The sequence below is a fragment of the Triticum aestivum genome, chromosome 1A (assembly GCF_018294505.1).
Source record: "Triticum aestivum cultivar Chinese Spring chromosome 1A, IWGSC CS RefSeq v2.1, whole genome shotgun sequence".
In the NCBI taxonomy this organism is placed as follows: Eukaryota; Viridiplantae; Streptophyta; class Magnoliopsida; order Poales; family Poaceae; genus Triticum; species Triticum aestivum.
The window spans coordinates 363,517,519-363,537,498 of record NC_057794.1 but is presented as its reverse complement, the minus strand read 5'-3'; the positions used below and the strand labels follow the sequence as shown (position 1 = coordinate 363,537,498).

The following is a 19,980-nucleotide window of genomic DNA, read 5'->3' as shown; positions in this document are numbered from 1 at the left end:
ACCAATGTTCATACAGCGTCGTCTCAACGGACTTACATGGTGTCCTATCTAAAGTGAATGCAGCTGTCTCTAATGCATAACCTCAAAATAATAGCGGTAGATCGGTAAGAGACATCATATATCGCACCATATCTCATAAGGTTCGATTACGACGTCCGAACACACCATTACCCTGTGGTGTTCCAGGTGGCTTCAGCTATGAAACAATTCCACAATGTCTTAAGTGTTTACCAAACTCATAACTCAGAAATTCTCATTGATCAGATCATAGGAATTTGATCTTCTTGTTATGATGATTCTTAACTTCACTCTGAAATCGCTTGAACTTTTCAAACATTTCAGACTTGTGCTTAATTAAGTAAATATACCTATATCTACTCAAATCGTCAGTGAAGATGAGAAAATAGCGATATCCACCGCATGCTTCAATTCTCATTGGATCACACGCATCAGCATGTATGATTTCCAACAAGTCACTTGCCCATTTCATTGTACCTGAAAACGGGGTCTTAGTCATCCTGCCCATGAGGCATGGCTCGCATGTGTCAAGCGATTCAAAATCAAGTGACTCCAAACATTCATCGATATGGAGTTTCTTCATGCATCTTACGCCAATATGACCTAAGCGGCAGTGCCACAAGAAAGTGGTACTATCATTATTAACTCTACATCTTTTGGCGTGAACATGTGTATTACCATGACCGAGATTCAATGAACCATTCACATAGGGTGCATGACCATGAAAGGTATTATTCATGTAAATAGAATAACCATTATTCTCTAACTTAAATGAATAACCGTATTGCAATGAACATGATCTAATCATATTCATGCTCAATGTAGACACCTGATAACATTTATCTAGGTTCAATACTAATCCCGAAGGTAGATGGAGCGTGCGATGGTGATCTCATCAACTTTGGAAACACTTCCAACACACATCGTCACCTCGCCCTTAGCCAGTCTCCGTTTAGTCCGTAGCTTTTGCTTCAAGTCACCAATAATAGCAACTGAACCGGTATCCAATACCCAGGTGCTACCAGGAGTACTAGTGAGGTACACATTAACACGTATGTACTTTGTTGAAGTTGCCAGCCTTCTTATCTACCATGCATTTGGGGTAATTCCGCTACAAGTGACCATTCCCTTTACAATAGAAGCACTTAGTCTCGGGTTTAGGTTCAACCTTGGGTTCCTTCACTGGAGCGGCAACTGGTTTGCCATCCATGAAGTTTCCCTTCTAGCCCTTGCCCTTCTTGAAACCAGTGGTCTTGTTAAACCATCAACACTTGATGCTCCTTCTTGATTTCTACCTTTTGCGGTCTTAAGCACCACGAACAGCTCCGGGATCAACTCCATCCCTTGCATGTCATAGTTCATCACGAAGATCTAGTAGCTTAGTGATAGTGGCTATAGAACTATATCAATCACTATCTTATCTGGAAGTTTAACTCCCACTTGATTTAAGTGATTGTAGCACCCAGACATTCTGAGCACATGCTCACTAGCTGAGCTATTCTCCTCCATCTTGTTGGCAAAAGAACTTGTCAGAGGTCTCACACCTCTCAACACGGGCATGAGCCTGAAATCCCAATTTCAGCTCTTGGAACATCTCATATGTCTTATGGCGTTCAAAACGTCATTGGAATCCCGATTCTAAGACGTAAAGTATGGTGCACTAAACTATCAGGTAGTCATGAGGATGTGTCTGTCAGGTGTTCACAACATCCACAGACGACGTTGTAGGGGTTTGCACATCGAGCGGTGCATCAAAGACGTAAGCCTTCTGTGTAGCAGTGAGGACACTCCTTGGACTACGGACCCAATCCGCATCATTGCTTACGATATCTTTCAACTTGGTCTTTTCTCTAGGAACGTATTGAAACAGGGAGCTACAACGTGAGCCATTTATCTACAACATATTTGCAAAGACAATTTAGACTATGTTCATGATAATTAAGTTCATCTAATCAAATTATTTAATGAACTCCCACTCAGATAGACATCCCTCTAGTCATCTAAGTGAAACATGATCCGAATCGACTAGGCCGTGTCCGATCATCACGTGAGACGGACTAGTCATCAACGGTGAACATCTCATGTTGATCGTATCTTCTATACGACTCATGTTCGACCTTTCGGTCTTCCGTGTTCCGAGGCCATGTCTGTACATGCTAGGCTCGTCAAGTCAACCTAAGTGTTTCGCATGTGTCCCGAGGCCATGTCTGTACATGCTAGGCTCGTCAACACCTTTTGTATTCGAACGTTAGAATCTATCACACCCGATCATCACGTGGTGCTTCGAAACAACGAACCTTCGCAACGGTGCACAGTTAGGGGGAACACTTTTCTTGAAATTTTAGTGAGGGGTCATCTTATTTAAGCTACCGTTGTTCTAAGCAAATAAGATGTAAAACATGATAAACATCACATGCGATCAAATAGTGACATGATATGGCCAATATCATTTTGCTCCTTTTGATCTCCATCTTCAGGGCTCCATGATCATCGTTGTCACCGGCATGACACCATGATCTCCATCATCGTGTCTTCTTGAAGTTGTCTTGTCGTCTATTACTTCTACTACTATGGCTAACGCTTTAGCAATAAAGTAAAGTAATTACATGACGTGTAAGTTGACACGCAGGTCATAAATAAATTAAGACAACTCCTATGGCTCCTGTCGGTTGTCATACTCATCGACATGCAAGTCGTGATTCCTATTACAAGAACATGATCAATCTCATACATCACATATATCATTCATCACATCCTTTTGGCCATATCACATCACACGGCACATGCTGCAAAAACAAGTTAGACGTCCTCTAATTGTTGTTGCAAGTTTTTACGTGGCTGCTATAGGTTTCTAGCAAGAACGTTTCTTACCTACGCCAAAACCACAACGTGATATGCCAATTTCTATTTACCCTTCATAAGGACCCTTTTCATCAAATCTGATCCGACTAAAGTGGGAGAGACAGACACCCGCTAGCCACCTTATGCAACTAGTGCATGTCAGTCGGTGGAACCAGTCTCACGTAAGAGTACGTGTAAGGTCGGTCCGGGCCGCTTCATCCCACGATGCCGCCGAATCAAGATAAGACTAGTAACGGCAAGTAAATTGACAAAATCGACGCCCACAACTGCTTTGTGTTCTACTCGTGCATAGAAACTACGCATAGACCTAGCTCATGATGCCACTGATGGGGATCGTAGCAGAAATTTAAAATTTTCTACGCATCACCAAGATCAATCTATGGAGTAATCTAGCAACGAGAGGAAGAGGAGTGCATCTACATACCCTTGTAGATCGCTAAGCGGAAGCGTTGCAAGAACGCGGATGAAGGAGTCGTACTCGTAGCGATTCAGATCGCGGTTGATTCCGATCTAAGCGCCGAACCACGGCGCCTCCGCGTTCAACACACGTGCAGCCCGGTGACGTCTCCTACGCCTTGATCCAGCAAGGGGAGAAGGAGAGGTTGGGGAAGACTCCGTCCAGCAGCAGCACGACGGCGTGGTGGTGGTGGAGGAGCGCGGAACTCCAGCAGGGCTTCGCCAAGCACTACGAGAGACGAGGAGGGAGAGAGGTAGGGCTGCGCCAAGAGGGAGATGATCTCGCGTATGTTGCAGCCCCCAATACCTCAAGTATATATAGGGGAAGGGGAGGGGCTGCGCCCCCATCTAGTTTTCCCTCCCTAGGGGTGGCGGCAGCCCCAAAACCCATCTAGGGTTGCGGCCAAGGGGGGGAGAGAGGAGGCGCGCCTAGGGTGGGCCTTAAGGCCCATCTGCCCTAGGGTTTGCCCCCTTCCCCTCTAGGAGGTGCCCCAACCCACCTAGGAGCTGGTCCCTTCCCACTATTGGCCCATGTAGGCCTCCGGGGCTAGTGGCCCCACCTGGTGGACCCCCGGACCCCTCCGGTGGTCCCAGTACACTACCGGTGATGCCCGGAACACTTCCGGTGGCCAAAACCATACTTCCTATTTACCTCCGGACCATTCCGGAACTCCTCGTGACGTCCGGGATCTCATCTGGGACTCCGAACAACATTCAGTAACCGCGTACATACTTTCCCTATAACCCTAGCGTCATCGAACCTTAAGTGTGTAGACCCTACGGGTTCGGGAGTCATGCAGACATGGCCGAGACAACTCTCCGGTCAATAACCAACATCGGGATCTGGATACCCATGTTGGCTCCCACATGCTCCATGATGATCTCATCGGATGAACCACGATGTCAAGGATTCAATCAATCCCGTATACAATTCTCTTTGTCTAGCGGTACGATACTTGCCCGAGATTCGATCGTCGGTATCCCGATACCTTGTTCAATCTCGTTACTGGCAAGTCTCTTTACTCGTTCCGTAACACATCATCCCGTGATCAACTCCTTGGTCACATTGTGCACATTATGATAATGTCCTACCGAGTGGGCCCAGAGATACCTCTCCGTTACACGGAGTGACAAATCCCAGTCTCGATTCGTGCCAACCCAACAGACACTTTCGGAGATACCTGTAGTGAACCTTTATAGCCACCCAGTTACGTTGTGACGTTTGGCACACCCAAAGCACTCCTACGGTATCCGGGAGTTGCACAATCTCATGGTCTAAGGAAATGATACTTGACATTAGAAAAGCTTTAGCATACGAACTACACGATCTTTGTGCTAGGCTTAGGATTGGGTATTGTCCATCACATCATTCTCCTAATGATGTGATCCCGTTATCAACGACATCCAATGTCCATGGTCAGGAAACTGTAACCATCTATTGATCAACGAGCTAGTAAACTAGAGGCTTACTAGGGACATGGTGTTGTCTATGTATCCACACATGTATCTGAGTTTCCTATCAATACAATTCTAGCATGGATAATAAACGATTATCATGAACAATGAAATATAATAATAATAACTAATTTATTATTGCCTCTAGGGCATATTTCCAACAGTTTGATCGGCCTCGCGAGGGTTCAGGTGGTAAGGGGTGAATGATCTGATCCCGGGATCCCCTTCTATGGTGGTGCTAGCCTAGATTTATAGTGGCCTTGGTCCTCTTCCCTCAAAACTTGGGCGGGAAGGGATCCCAGAGTGGCCAATTTGAAAGGGGACAAGAAGTACATCTAATCATGACGAAAGGTAGTCTTCGCCTGCAAAGCTTCTGGTCGTGACGCAGTGATGGGCATGGCGATGACACCCATCCTGCTGAGCCCGTGGTCTTGGTCTCGTTGCACCGGAATGGAAATCTTTAGGGGATTCCCTGGGAACCCGCGTATATCCTTGCTTCCTTAACACCGAAACGGAAACTGTCTCCTTTGTGCCCCTGGCGCCCACCTGGCCTTGGTCGTCATGTCTCACATCATCGCAACCTCGTGAGGCTGGTTGCCTGCATAGAAATCTCCGCTCCTCAGGAGGCAGCCTGGGGAGGCCGCTCCTCTGGAGGTCTTGATGTCATCCGCCTCGCGAGGCCGGGGGTCCTCGCGAGGGTCTTGTCTTGGGGGGCTTGCCGCTGGGCTGTACCGGGTCGTCGATGGACCCATGCGTTGGGCCGCATGCAGGTAGATCTGGATACCCTCGATCCCAGAACACCGACACAACCGTAGTCCTTTTGATAATTAAGAGTGTCAAATCCAACGAGGAGCAGAGGAAAATGACAAGTGGTTTTCAGCAAGGTATTTTTTGCAAGCACTAAAAGTAGCAGCGACAGATAGTTTTGTAGCAAGATAATTCATAACAAGTAGCAAGTAACAAAGGTAACAATGTGCAACAAGGTGGCCAAATCCTTTTTATATCAAAGGACAAGCCCGAATGTTCTCTTATATAAAGCAAAGTGTTCTCGAGGACAAATGGGAATTATCGTCTAATCACTTTCTTCGTGTTTAGTTGATTCGGGTTCTACTTTGATAATTTGACATGTGGGTGGATGGGAGCTAGGGTGTTGTTCTTACTTGAACAAGCAACCCTCTTATGATTACCCCCTCTCGCAAGCATCCACAACTACGAAAGAAGAATTAAGATAAATCTAGCCATAGCATGAAACATATGGATCCAAATCAGCCCCTTTCGAATAAGGCATAAACTAGGGTTTAAGCTTCTGTCACTCTAGCAAACCATAATCTACTTATTACCCCACAATGCCTTCTCTTAGGCCCAAGTATAGTGAAGTGTCATGTAGTCAACGTTCACATGACACTACTAAAGGAAGCAACAACATGCATATCATCAAAATATCAAACGAATGCCAAATTCACATGATTACTTGTATCAAGATTTCTCACATGTCCTCAAGAACAAAAGTAACTACTCACAAATCATATTCATGTTCAAGATCATAGGGGTATTGAATATCATTAAGGATCTGAACATTTAATCTTCCACCAAATAAACTATCTAGCATCAACTACAAGGAGTAGTCAACACTACTAGCAACTCACAGGTACAAATATGGGGTTTTGGGACAAAGATTGAATACAAGAGATGAACTAGGTTTGAGATGAGATGGTGCCGGTGAAGATGCTGATAAAGATTGGTCCTCCCACAATGAGAAGATCGTTGGTGATGTCAATGGCTTCGATTTCCCCCTCCCGGGGGGAAGTTTTCCTGGCAGAATCGCTTTGCGGGAGAGCAAAAATGCTCCTGCCCAGGTTCCACCTCGAGTCGGCGGCGCTTCGTGCCGAAAGTTTTTTTCCTGATTTTTTTCTAGGGCAAATAGCATCAGATAGGACAAGATGGGCCCTAGAGGCCTGCTGGTGAAGCCACGAGCTCACATAGTGCGCCCCTGAGCTCGTGACTTTCTGGTGGCCCCCTCCTGGTATTTCTTCCGCCAATATTTTTTATATATTTCAAAACAAAAAAATCATGTCATTTGAAATTGTACAGAATAGCTATCTTTGCTGTAGCCTTTTCCGGTCTAGAATTCGAGCTGCCAGCAATCTACCCCTTCATGTATCTGCCCCTTCATGTAAAAATTGCAAATTAAGATAGAAAAGGCATTAGAATTGTGTCATAAAGTGAAATAACAATCCAAAACATAGTAAAACAGTAGGAAAATATTATCTACTATTATACTACATCATCATTCCTCTTCGGGGAAATCACAACGCCTATCACAAGTAGCAGGACTCCCTCGCGACGGAAAACGACCTCCCGTACCCTTTCACCATGGATTCGCCAAGGAATCACCGCGGAATCATATAGCAGGGGGAGCAATGAGGGATTCGCATGGTTACCTTTGCGTGGCTACAAGGTCGACGCAATGGAGCGGCTGCATGGACTCCCGGCGACGGGAACATGCCTCTGCGATCTCCGCCATGGTTTTGTCGGGGAGTCGCCGCGGAATCGCCTCGTCGTTGAACCGCCTGCCACGAAGAGGGAGGAGAACTGGAGTTGAATGTTGGTGGGGAACACGAGTGAATGCGGGTGGGGGAGAAAACGGCTACCGGCAATATAACCGGTGAGCATGATCATAGTGGCGAGTGGGCGTTCGGCGAGCGGCGGTTCCTCGGTCCAAGTTGTTTCGTGCCACACATTTTGGGAATATTTTTGGTTTAGAGGACTTCGTATCCGTATATAATCTGTCCAATTGCTCTTCCTGTAAACCTTCCCGTACGCGCTAGGTCAGCACGCTGCCGGAGGAGTTTATCTTACATTCTTAAGAAGTTGCTCCCCACTTCAACCAATTCTCTCAACATGCGCACTATCCACATCAGCTTCATGCCACGTCAGCGTTCACATAAGTCTAATTCTTAACATGCATTATGCCATGTCACCCTGCCATTACCAGCGTACAAAACGGATCGAGGACTGCTACCATCCCACACCCTTCCATCGCTCGTGTGCACGAATTAATCGGAAGCCCAAGCAGTTTTGCAACTGCACCTCACGATTGACTCCCAACACAAGCAGTATGTGCCATCTAGGCCGTAAACAACAAACTCCTCTACAACGAAACAAACACACGACCCTCTATTCACCTTCGCCCGTTTCCGGCCATAAATCACGGGCTCATTAACCAACGACCCCTCAGTCCCTCAAATACCAATCTTTTCCTCTGCCTACAGCGGCGACCGGCGCGACAACGGATGGGTGCCGATCTTCTACGGCACGATCGCCGGTCCGGCTGGCCTCCACGGCTCTTCGATATTCTATCAGGTTACGTTCACGTTGCTGGTGTGGTGCCCTGCATCGTCGAGCCGACGTCTGTGGTGCTTGGCCGTCCCGTCCATCTCTGCCTCTGTTCCGGCCAAGATAGCTCCGTCGCTGCTTCTGAGGTTGGTTCAATGAGCGTTTGGGAGATTGGTGTCCGCTCTGGCACTGCTTGTGAGGTTGGTTCAATCGACTTACCAAGATAGTTATGTAATGTTTGATTGGTCGCTTGGGAGATTGGTGTCCGGACCTGGCCTGGCCTAGAATGACCGGACAAGCCTCTATTGACAGCGATGTTTGGAGGAGCTCTGCACCCACCCCTTCCAGTGAGGGTTCAACGGTGTGCTATCGAAGCTGATTACTGCAGCAATGGTAGCCTTTTTTCCAAGCATAGTTCCTGCAACTGGGAAGGGAAGCCATCCAGGGCAACTTTTTGTATCGACGATGGGTTTGCACGTAAGGATGAAAAACTTCAGAGTACGGTAATGATAGGAACGGTGGTCTTCCTTCTGCCTTTCATGTATTCTGCAGGCAAGAGAAACTAAAGGAGGCGAGCTGCTCTCAGCATTAATCAACTGAGGCTATACCTGGGTGGATGTGCCTGTGCTCCATTCTTAATCTCAACAGCTATCGGTGAGCCACCCCTTTCGTCTTTTCCAGCTTCTCTATGACACTGGCACCTATCTCCAACATGAGTTTAGTTTTTGATTTGTAAGTTCCACCATATGGAAGTCAACATGCTGGCAGGTCCCAACCTCATAGCGTGCTGTTAGCGCATGAAGCTAAATGAGACGAATCCGGAATGCTCTCATGTATCAGGTTAGTCCAGATCAGAACCCCCACCCAAAAAAAATCTGAACTTTAATTCTAACACATGCACCTGTCATTCTGAATCTTAACTGCATTGGGTCAACTCATGTAATTCATGAATTTCTTACAGATCCCATTTAGACTTGATGTATATTTTTGTTCCTGCAGACCTAATTTAGAGCTGAGGTGGCTATTTTCTTTCACATGATTATCTGAGCATTTCAACGAAGTATGCAGAGGGAAGACACCTGATTGCTAGATATATCTAAACATGGAATTATGTTCGTCAGCTTATATATATGTACTATCATGTATTTCTCTTTTTTGTTGTGCTCAGATAATCATCTAAGTCATTTGACACATTGATTAAATTTCCATATGTTGTCTCAGTATTAAACCTAACATAACCAAAGTTACCAGCTTGTGCTTTTTTTATTAAATACAAACATTTCTACCTCTATTCATATTTCTTCTAATAGTGAACTTATATGATTAGCTAATAATGTATACATACATGTACATCTATTCTTGATATTGTATTTAAATTATATTTATTAATATTTAATTCATATTGCTTGCACTATGAATACCGCAGCAACGTCCGGGGTATTATCTAGTTTAGAGAAAAAGATGGCGGGGCCGCGGGAGACAAGTAATTAAGCAAAGGTGACGCGCCCCGCCAACTAAACGAGGGTTCCATCGCTCGAACGCGGGACGTTTTCCTTGCACTTTTCTTTTTTGCCTCCTCTCTCGCCTTCCAACGAAACCCTAATCCTCGTCCCCGTCGTCTCCCATGCCGCCCTCTGGAAGTCGCGGACGCCACGGCCGGCCCAGCCTACCTGCGGAGCAGCGTCAGGATCAATTTGCCCGGGACGGCGCACCACAGACCCGTGCCATGGGCAGGCCGTTATGGGGAGTCTCTGCGTCTGGCCGCGCCGGCCACGCCTGCGGCAGCGCCGACCATATGCCTCTCCCGCCCTGGCCGCTCCGAAGGACGCTCCCGCCGTCGGCTGGGCTCTGCACCGTATGTCTACTCGCTTCGTCACTCGTTTTCTACTTCTGATCTAGCAGACTGTCTGACAGAAAAGGCGCGGATTGAATTGTTTGTTTGTCGATTGCTTGGGGGTTGCGCTAGTGAGGGATGGTTCTAGTTTATCTGCATCCCTATGAATTTCACTTGAATTTCTGTATGGTAGATTGCAAGTTGCTTGCTGGTGGCATCCATCAACCTTTTTCTTTTCAGAAAGCAAAACAAACTTAAATAAGATAATTGATCTTGCTTCTACTTATTGACCCTGCTCAATTGTTCCACTTAATTCAGGTGTCAGGAACATGGACCTGCACAGTTGCGACGAGAACCATCTGTCTCGCACTTAAATAAGTTGCTGAGCACTACAACATTTATGGAATCCTCGACTCTTGGGTCGCCAATTCTGGCTCGGACACCTACTGATTGGCCGATGACCTTCTATATCAGAATTGATCGCAGGGGGTCTTTCCATACATATCCTCATGTGGGTGGGCCATTTAGGAAATTGCAAGAAGTTCACGATGCTATTGAACGCTATCTTGAGGACCGCCGGCATCCAACAATGTGAAGTTTCTCAGCTCCCAACTTTGTTATGGATTTTTCATTATTTACTTTCAAGTGTGTTGTGTGCACACTTGCAGCTTATTATTATATCCTAACATGGTTACACAGTACATGCTTTTATGGTGTATATAGGCAACAAAACCTAATCACAATTTGTACAACACTGATCAGGAAAAGACTGCATGTCCCTAAGCTAGACTAGAAAACTGACAAGTTTGAAAAGGTTACTTGCTTGTGTTTTTTAATTCCTGTTCTGAAACCACTTAAGTAACTTCTATATGTAAGAGAGTTGTTAAAATTAATAGAGCATAAATCATAAGCCTGTCTCAAAATTAACAAAGTAAATGTAGATGGTAACTCTGCTGCCCCATGCACTAAATATTGTTGTAGCGAGACCAAACAAGTTCTGTTAATCGTTCAAACAGTACAATAAGAGCACACTGAGTTGTGAATCTTAATGAAAGATGGATACCTATTTTTAAGAGTTATATGCATTTTGGGAACTTATAGCTGTAAGCACATCAATTTTGCTTTTGATTGCTACCTTGAGCTGTGTTAGAAGCAACTTGGTAGCTGTTTGGCCCCTATCCATGAAACTGATTCACCCTAACCATGCGTTGGGCTGGTTCATTAGCAAAGTCCTTTATTATCAGTTTATCACTTTGTATTATCCCCCCTTGTGAGAAAGTACAATCTACTAACTGTATAAATGCTCTGATCTGAATTAGGTTCAAGGAGCAAGATGGGGTTTCTCTAATGGACATTGCTATACGAGAGGCTATGTACTGGCCTGATGGCAGTAGGAGGAACGGCCCAAAATCACAAATGATCGAAGAAAGCCATAGTGAAATGCGTTTATTAGTTCAAGCTTTAGTGGACAAGTATAATGATGATCACAACCGTTTTGGGGTTAGCTTGCTCTCCCTCCCAACCTCACTCTCTGTCCTACTACAGATTATCATGTCACAGTTGCTGATCTGACCGATGGTGTTATTTTAGGATCTAGCACATGAACTGAAAGATGTTATGAAGTACCAATATATCTCCGAGGGCCAGGGGTACTATCATTTCAATTTCACTACGAAGACTAAAAGAGCTGATGCTTTTGGATGTGGCACCAACAATCTATTCTTTGTCGAAGTCGAAGTCAAATTTGTGAATGAAGAAGATGAAAAATTGGTTGTCAGCTGTTTCTGTATGGTTAAACCTAATGATAATGGTATGATATACTTCCATCTTAATTGATATTGTTAAACTACATTTTCTGGCCACAGTCCTGGAAGATATACGTGCAAATGTGTTTCTGGTTGTGGTATATCATCTTTAATGTATTTACCTCTTCGTTTTCTGCTTGTATCATGTTATCTTTCATCTCATCCATTATCCTTGAGCTTCACATTTGCAATATCTTAAACTGGTTCATGCACAGTTTTTTTTACCTTCAACTATCTATTATTATTGTTTTTGTTCCTGGTTGGTTATTTGGCAGTTAAACGATTCCCCCTCTTTTGTAACTTATAAAGGCCACTGCTATGGTTGTGTAAATAATGGAAGTATTCGTATGAAGCACCCCAACAATGCTGCTGCATACACTGCTGGTCACTTGGAATTGCCATCTGGATGTTGTAGTGGAGACTGGATCGACTACGATGAGGATGTATGGTGTTTTATTTCCTGGTGAGCATTAAATTCTTTTGGTGCTGTGTCATTAATTTTTAGCCTTTTCCCTTATTTTACAGGAGAAAGCTGAGGAGGATAACATACGATATATGTTCAAGGTAGTGGTATATCATGTGCCGTATAGTACGTTTATAGTAACATGATGTTGGTTACTTGATTCATTGTTAATCCTTGCCTGTGCATTTTTTTTCTTCAGGGCATGGATGATCCAGAGTTCCTGAAGGAATTCTTAACACTCCCGCCTGGTGCGACACCTATTGTGTAAATGGTGGAAGACTAGGGAGGGAGCTGGAGTGGGATATAAACGGCTGTGTATATTTGACGAAACGTTTTAATGTTAATATTTCAATTCTGGAGGCATCCTAGTCTTTCAATTCTGGAGGCATCCTAGTCTTTCAATTCTGGAGGCATCCTAGTCTTTCAATTCTGGAGGCATCCTAGAGAGTGGTATCGAGAGAAACCATTTGGTTTAAGATGGGCCTATTTATAAAAAAGTTGTTATACTTGAATAAGTTGCTTCTGTTTTCATATTTGACATACATATATGCTCCCTCCGTTCCTAAATATAAGTCTTTTTAGAGATCCCACTATAAAGACTACATTCAGATGTATATAGACACCTTTTAGAGTATATAGGTTCACTCATTTTGCTCCGTATGTAAGTCTATAGTGGAATTTCTTAAAAGACTTGTATTTAGGAATGGAGGGAGTATATGCTTTGCTTGTTAGATTATGTTTGCCTATGTAACAAAAAGAAAATTTCATTTATCGGAAGTCTGTATGCATTGTACTTATGATTTGAGTGTTTTACAGTACAAGTGGGAGTGGGATGTTCTATATGCAATTTAACTTGTCTCTCTAGTCCATTAGCTTTCCCACTTTCCCTCCTGTAAGCCGCTGCACACCTGAGCGGTCTAATGTTTGTTAGCTCTTCCCAAGCATGTCTAGCTAAGACCAACATTTTCTTTGCACATAGTCACTGAAGCAGTTTGCCACAATTAGCAGCCGGACTTGTACAGTAATAATTGAGATAAAAATATGAACATGAGATGACTTTTCTTCCAGGCTCCAGCTTTAGGTACCATTGGTGATACGTGGACCAACGTTAAATGATGAGGGTGAAAAAGTCATTAATTAATTATCATAAGTTTGCAGAACTTGTCATCCAAATCAACAAAAAATATTGTTGCCAGGCGATTCAGGATCTGTTAAAAGTATTACTAATAATTTGCAAAAAATCGAACCCAAGAAATGCAAAAGAAGGATTTCTGCATTTTGGACTTCTACCTTTGGCTCAGAGCACAAATAAAGGCATCGATTGTTGGTTAAGGCTGTCTGTAATGAAAGTATCGTAGCTAGTATCATGTATGCCAACTAGACAATTTTGATGAGATGACATAGAATTAAATGAAAATAAAGAGGGATGGATATCATATCATGATACCATATCATAATAAATCATAATAAATGTTATCTCATGCATGACGATAAATAATGTCATCTAAGATACTAGTATACGATACTATGTATTATGGAGGTACTAGTATACGATACTATGCATTATGAAGTACTAACTTATCATACTACCCACTACGAGCGGCCGACTTATGGGTTGCAACAGTATAGGGTTATTAATGCCAGAGACGAAATTAACCAGGTTAACATTTTTCGCATTTCAATGGTATCATCTGATTCTTTCATGACATCTCCACTAGCATCATGAATGCTTGCTTCTCTGGAGGAAAATTGAAGTGAATAAGGTCTTGCAATACACGGGCTTTTATGGTAAACTCAATCTCCAGTTGGCATTGCATCTAAGCTCCCTTTTATTGCTCCTGCAGCTTGATAAACCATTTAGATATATTAAAACTGAGCACCCTTTCAGCCCTCTCAGGCCATTAGCATTTCTAGCCGTTCGATTTCATGTGCTAAACGTTCCTGGCCGTTAGATCTTCTGTCAACATGATTTTTTTCGCGAGGTGGGCTGGCTGTCCTAAAGGCAGCTATTCCCGTAGCTTTTTTGGCCCACTGTGGTTAACTGGGCTGATATTTGGTTTTCTGGCCCATATCTTCGCCTCGACTCCTGATGCCAATCTATCTGCCTCGACTCCTACAAAAGCCATATTATTTCGAGTTATACTTCATGACCTTTTTTCTACCCTCTAGTTTAGGGTTTATCGTCTCTGGCGGCGACTGCGCCGCCGTCTAGAGCTTTTCCTCCGGCCGATCGCCGGACGCCTTTCCTCGCACCGGCGCGCGAGTGTGAAGCATGGCGACAGGAGCAGGATCGTCCTCGGAGGGCTGGTCCGGGAAGAAGTTGGAGGAGATGCTGCAACACTTGGATCTCAAGGACGATGAACTAGACGACGTGATCGTGGGGGTGGAGGAATCTAAGAAGTATGCAGCAGATGCGAGATGGCTAGCGATCGCGAAGGTAAACACGACCCGGATCTTCAGCGCATCCGCTATGTTTGAGACCATGAAATCGATCTGGAGCCTAGCACATGTGCCGCAGTATAGGGAGGCAGGGGAAAACCTATTTATCTTTCAGATGTTTTGCCTGGGCGATTGGAAGAAAGTTGTCCATGGTGGTCCGTGGTTGTTCAGAGGGATGGGGGTGCTGATCGAAGATTATGATGGTAAGCAAGATCCGGAATCCGTCAGCTTCGATGGCCTGTTTGTCTGGGCACAAATACACAATATACCGGAGCTCTACCGGAAACTTGAAATTGTTGATCAGCTAGCTAGGCGGATCGGTCGGGTGAAGGAAACACAACTATCTCCAAGGTTCTTCTATGAAGGTAACTACGTCCGAATTCGAGCTAGGGTTCTGGTGGACAAACCACTTACGAGGGTTATTCCATTGAACGTGGTGGGCGAGGGCAGGAGACTCCTCCCTGTCAAGTACGAGAAGATACCGTACTTCTGCCAAATTTGTGGACTCATGGGTCATAATCATGAGGAGTGTGGAGATGGAGTTTGGGAGGCCAAGGACAAGCAATGGGGAAGCTGGATGCTGGCACAGAGACGGGAGACAGTACAGGAGCAGCAAGGAGGAGGCCGAGCCTCACGGGGTGGTCGCTTTGGAGGCTGGGGAAGAGGTAGATCAGGAAGGAGTGCACCACCGCCTCGGCAAACTTCACCTGTGCGCAAGCGCTCGTCTCAGGAGGCTGGGCTGGATCCGAGAGCCGAAGATGGAGAGGAAGATGAGGTGACTAGTCCACTGAAGCCGGCTGCCACTACGGAGACGGAGTATGTAGGAGGACAGGGGGCTTGCAGAAACCTGAATTTTGCTTTGGCTGGTAACAACCTAGATAGTCACTTGCAGCAAAAGGATGCAACTAAGGGCTCTGAAACCGGATGCGGGGTCGGCCCGGACCTAGGCCTGGCATTCATGGCGGTACCCCCACCACCACCAACATATGTGTCCCCTCGAGATGCAAAGAAAGCGAAGAAATCAGCATCACCAGTGAAGCAAAACCCAGACAAGATGGCGTTATTGGCGGGCTCCGACTCGGGGCGCCGCCAGGCCCAATGAAAATTTTATGCTGGAACTGTCGTGGGATAGGCGATCCCGTGACAGTTCGTGAATTACGTGATCTCGTGGAGATCAGTTCGCCTTCTATCTTGTGTTTAGTTGAAACCCAGTTACAGAAGGGTCGTGTCGAAGGTTTACGTACGTCGTTAGGGTATGATTTCAGCTTTGGTGTCGGTAGTCGTGGTCGTAGTGGAGGTCTTTGTATTTTTTGGAAAAACTCTCTGGATGTTTCAATAAAGAACTATTCGGAGTATCACGTGGATGCCTGGGTCACTGAACCGGGTAAGGAGCAATGGAGATTGACGTGTTTCTATGGTGAAGCTACCAGGAGCCTTCGGTATAAAACTTGGAACACTATGAAGCGGTTGAGGGGAGAGAGTACACTCCCATGGATGTGCATTGGGGACTTTAATGAGATATTGCGGCCCGAAGAGCAGCATGGATCAAATGATCGTGATAGCTCGCAGATTGATGCGTTCAGAGAAGCCATTGATATCTGCGGCCTAGCCGACCTGGGGTATCGGGGTCTGGATTGGACGTGGGAGAAGAAGGTTGCCGGAGGGAGCTACTGTCGCGTTCGCTTGGATAGAGTTCTGGCCTCACCGTGTTGGTCTGCTCTGTTTCCCTTCGCATATGTCGAACACCTCACAGCTGCAAAGTCGGATCACTGCCCAATTCTTCTGGAGACCGAGCTGATTGATACAAGTATCCGCGCAAAACAAAAACAGTTCCGTTATGAATGCATGTGGGAAAGAGACCCAAGTTTTGGAGGGGTGGTACTCGATGCCTGGAATAATGCGGGGCGGGCCCAGAGTGTTCCTGCGCTCTCCCATAAGCTGACTGTGGTGGCTGAGAAGTTACAGAGCTGGGGCCGAGCGTCTTTTGGCGCAGTGCGATCTGAACTGCGTCATCTCCGCACACATTTGGAGGAGCTGCGTTTACTACCTGGCCGCGTGGGGCCGTCAGCTGAGGAAGACAGGGTCGAAGCCCGTATGGTCGAGCTCTGTTTACGGGAGGAGATTATGTGGCGTCAGAGGGCGCGTATTCAGTGGTTAGCAGAAGGAGACAGTAACACAAAATTTTTTCATCGCAAAGCTAGCGCCCGGAAGGCAAAGAACCGGATTGTTGAGCTGCAGCGACCCGATGGAACCATGTGTAAGGAGGAGCATGAGATGGCTGGCATGGCTACCTCTTTTTATAGTAATCTTTACGCCTCTGAACCCACGGTTGGCATTGAGGAGGTCCTTTCCCATATACCGACCAGGGTAGATGCACCTATGAACATAACTCTGGAGGCACAGTATAGTAAGACAGAGGTGAAAGAGGCTTTGTTCCAGATGTTTCCGACAAAGGCCCCAGGGCCAGACGGTTTCCCGGCACATTTCTTTCAGAGACACTGGGAGCTCTGTGGTGATGAGGTTACTGAGATGGTGCTTCGAGTTCTTACTGGAGAAGATTCTCCGGAGGAGATAAACAAGACGTTCATCGTTCTAATACCCAAGATTGCTAGCCCGAAAAATTTGGCACAGTTTCGACCGATAAGCCTCTGCAATGTGATCTTTAAGATTGCATCAAAGGTGTTGGCTAATCGACTCAAACTTATTCTCCCCGATATCATCTCCGAGGAACAGTCAGCATTTGTTCCAGGGCGTCTCATTACTGACAATTTTATCTCTGCTTATGAGTGTCTCCACTATATGAAATCCAGGAAGCTCAAGAGTAACAGGTTCTGTGCCTTGAAGCTTGATATGATGAAAGCCTACGATCGGCTCGAGTGGAACTATCTAGAGAAGGTTATGCTCAAGTTGGGAATCAGCCCACAGTTCACGCAAACAGTAATGAGGTGTGTATCCTCGGTATCCTTCTCTGTTATCTTTAATGGTGGTAAGCAAGAGGAGTTTAGACCCTCTCGTGGACTCAGGCAGGGCAATCCCATATCGCCATATCTTTTTCTATTGGCCGCCGAAGGCCTCTCTTGCCTACTGAGATCCACAACGCCAGGTGAGAGCATCAATGGTATAACAGTGGCACCGGGTGCCCCACAGGTAAACCACCTTCTTTTTGCAGACGATAGCCTGCTATTCTTTGATGCCACAGCTGATATGGCCAACAGAGTTGAGAATCTTTTGCATAAGTATTGTATAGCTTCAGGGCAACGCATCAACAAGGAGAAGTCCTTAATATTTTTTAGTAAAGGCTGTTCGGAAGGAGTCAGACACGAAATCAAACTCATCCTTTCAGTCCAGAATGAGAAATTGTCTGAAAAGTACCTTGGCCTCCCGGCGGACGTTGGCAGAGCAAAGGAAGGATCCTTTAAGTATCTTAAAGACAGGATATGGAAGCAGGTGCAGGGTTGGATGGGGAAGGCACTTTCTGTGGGAGGGAAGGAGGTGCTTATCAAGTCAGTTGCGCAAGCGATTCCGACGTACTCAATGGCGTGCTTCAAGTTACCACGAGGCTTGTGTCAGCATATAAATGGCCTCTTGAGGAAATTCTGGTGGGGATCCAAAAAGGGCGAGAGGAAGACAGCGTGGGTTTCTTGGGATGTGATGACACAGCCGAAGTTTATGGGAGGTATGGGGTTTCGTGATATCGAGCTTTTTAATCTTGCTTTGCTGGCCAGACAGGCCTGGCGGTTACTCCAGGAACCAAACTCTCTCAGTGCACGCATCCTCAAGGCTGTGTACTACCCTTCGGTTTCGATCCTTGACGCTGAGCTGGGGAAGAACCCGTCACAGGTCTGGCGCTCTTTGGTTGAAGGCAGAGATACGCTCAAGCTAGGGTTGATAAAACGGATTGGATCCGGAGCGGAAACAAATATTTGGACGGATCACTGGATACCACGTGATTTTAAGCTGCGGCCGGTGTGCCCGAAAACTTTGAACCCACCGCAACTTGTCTCGGACCTCATTAACCCGGTCACTTTTGCATGGGATATAGAGACTTTGGATGAACATATGTACCCAATGGACAAGGAGGCAATCCTCAATATCCCGCTTAGCTCTCGAGTTCGCCAAGATTTCTGGTCATGGCATTATGAACGAAGGGGTGTTTTCACAGTGCGTTCGGCTTACAAACTTCTGTCCGCCACCAAGCAGCAACGCACGGACTGGCTCGAGCACAAGGATGGACACTCGCAGATTGAAGCAGATCGTGGATCCTGGGCGAAACTCTGGGGAGCTGCAGTCCCTGCTAAAGTTCGCGTTTTCGCTTGGAGACTGGCCAAATGCTCAATTCCTACAGGTGAGGTTCGACAGCACAGAAGCATGGCCGTCTCGGCGGAGTGCTCGCTCTGTCATGCGGCGGTGGATACGTGGCGCCACTCTCTTTTTGACTGCCGCATGGCGCGTTGTGTGTGGGCTCTTGCTGATGAGGACCTCACGGATACAATCATCTCTAACAGAACGGAAGATCCAAAGCTCTGGCTGCTGTGGCTGGTAGATACTTTAAACACCGATGATCTGGCCCGTGCCCTTGTTACTATGTGGGCCATCCGGTGGGCGCGGCGCCGAGCCATACATGATGACCAGTTTCAGAGCCCGTTATCCACTCATATCTTCGTAAACAAGTACCTGACAGAGCTAGAGATGTTGCCAAAGAAGGGTACGCAGCAAAAGGCGCGAGCTGCACACCCCAGGGACCTGCATGTGAAGGCCAGGGATCTGCATGTAAATACAGGACTACGAGTGGCGCCGGCGGCAGGGATCGGATGGCTCCCACCCGAGAGCCATGATTTCAAAATCAATGTCGATGGCGGCTTTTCCAAGATAGGAGATCGGGCTGCCTCAGCTGCTGTATGCAGGGACAAGGGGGGCAAGTACATTGGAGCATCGGCGATCATCTATGAGGGCCGCCTCAATCCGACAATCCTTGAAGCTGAAGCATGCAGCGAAGCTCTCTCACTTGCTGCCGATCTTCATCTCCGGTCCGTTTGTGTTGCTACTGACTGCCTTGAGGTTGTAACGAACTTACGGGAGGAAGCTCCATGCGGATACTACCCTATCTTACAGGATATAAAGTATCAAAGTAGGCTTTTCAGTGACCTCAGTTTTATTCATGAAAATAGAAAGTACAATGGTGAGGCCCATGCCTTGGCAAGGGCAGCTGCTTCTCTTAGTCCCGGGCGCCATGTGTGGCTTAGCATTATGCCCGATATCATCTGTATCCCATTATGTTTGAACCTTCAATAAAAGGGTGCGGATTGCTCAAA

The 19,980-nt window shown here is 46.1% G+C and overlaps 1 pseudogene; it reads left to right on the top strand.

Moving 5' to 3' along the window:
- The first annotated feature begins 7,986 nt into the window (after positions 1 to 7,986).
- LOC123051137 (uncharacterized) lies at positions 7,987 to 12,760 on the top strand (annotated as a pseudogene).
- The last annotated feature ends 7,220 nt before the right edge of the window (positions 12,761 to 19,980 follow it).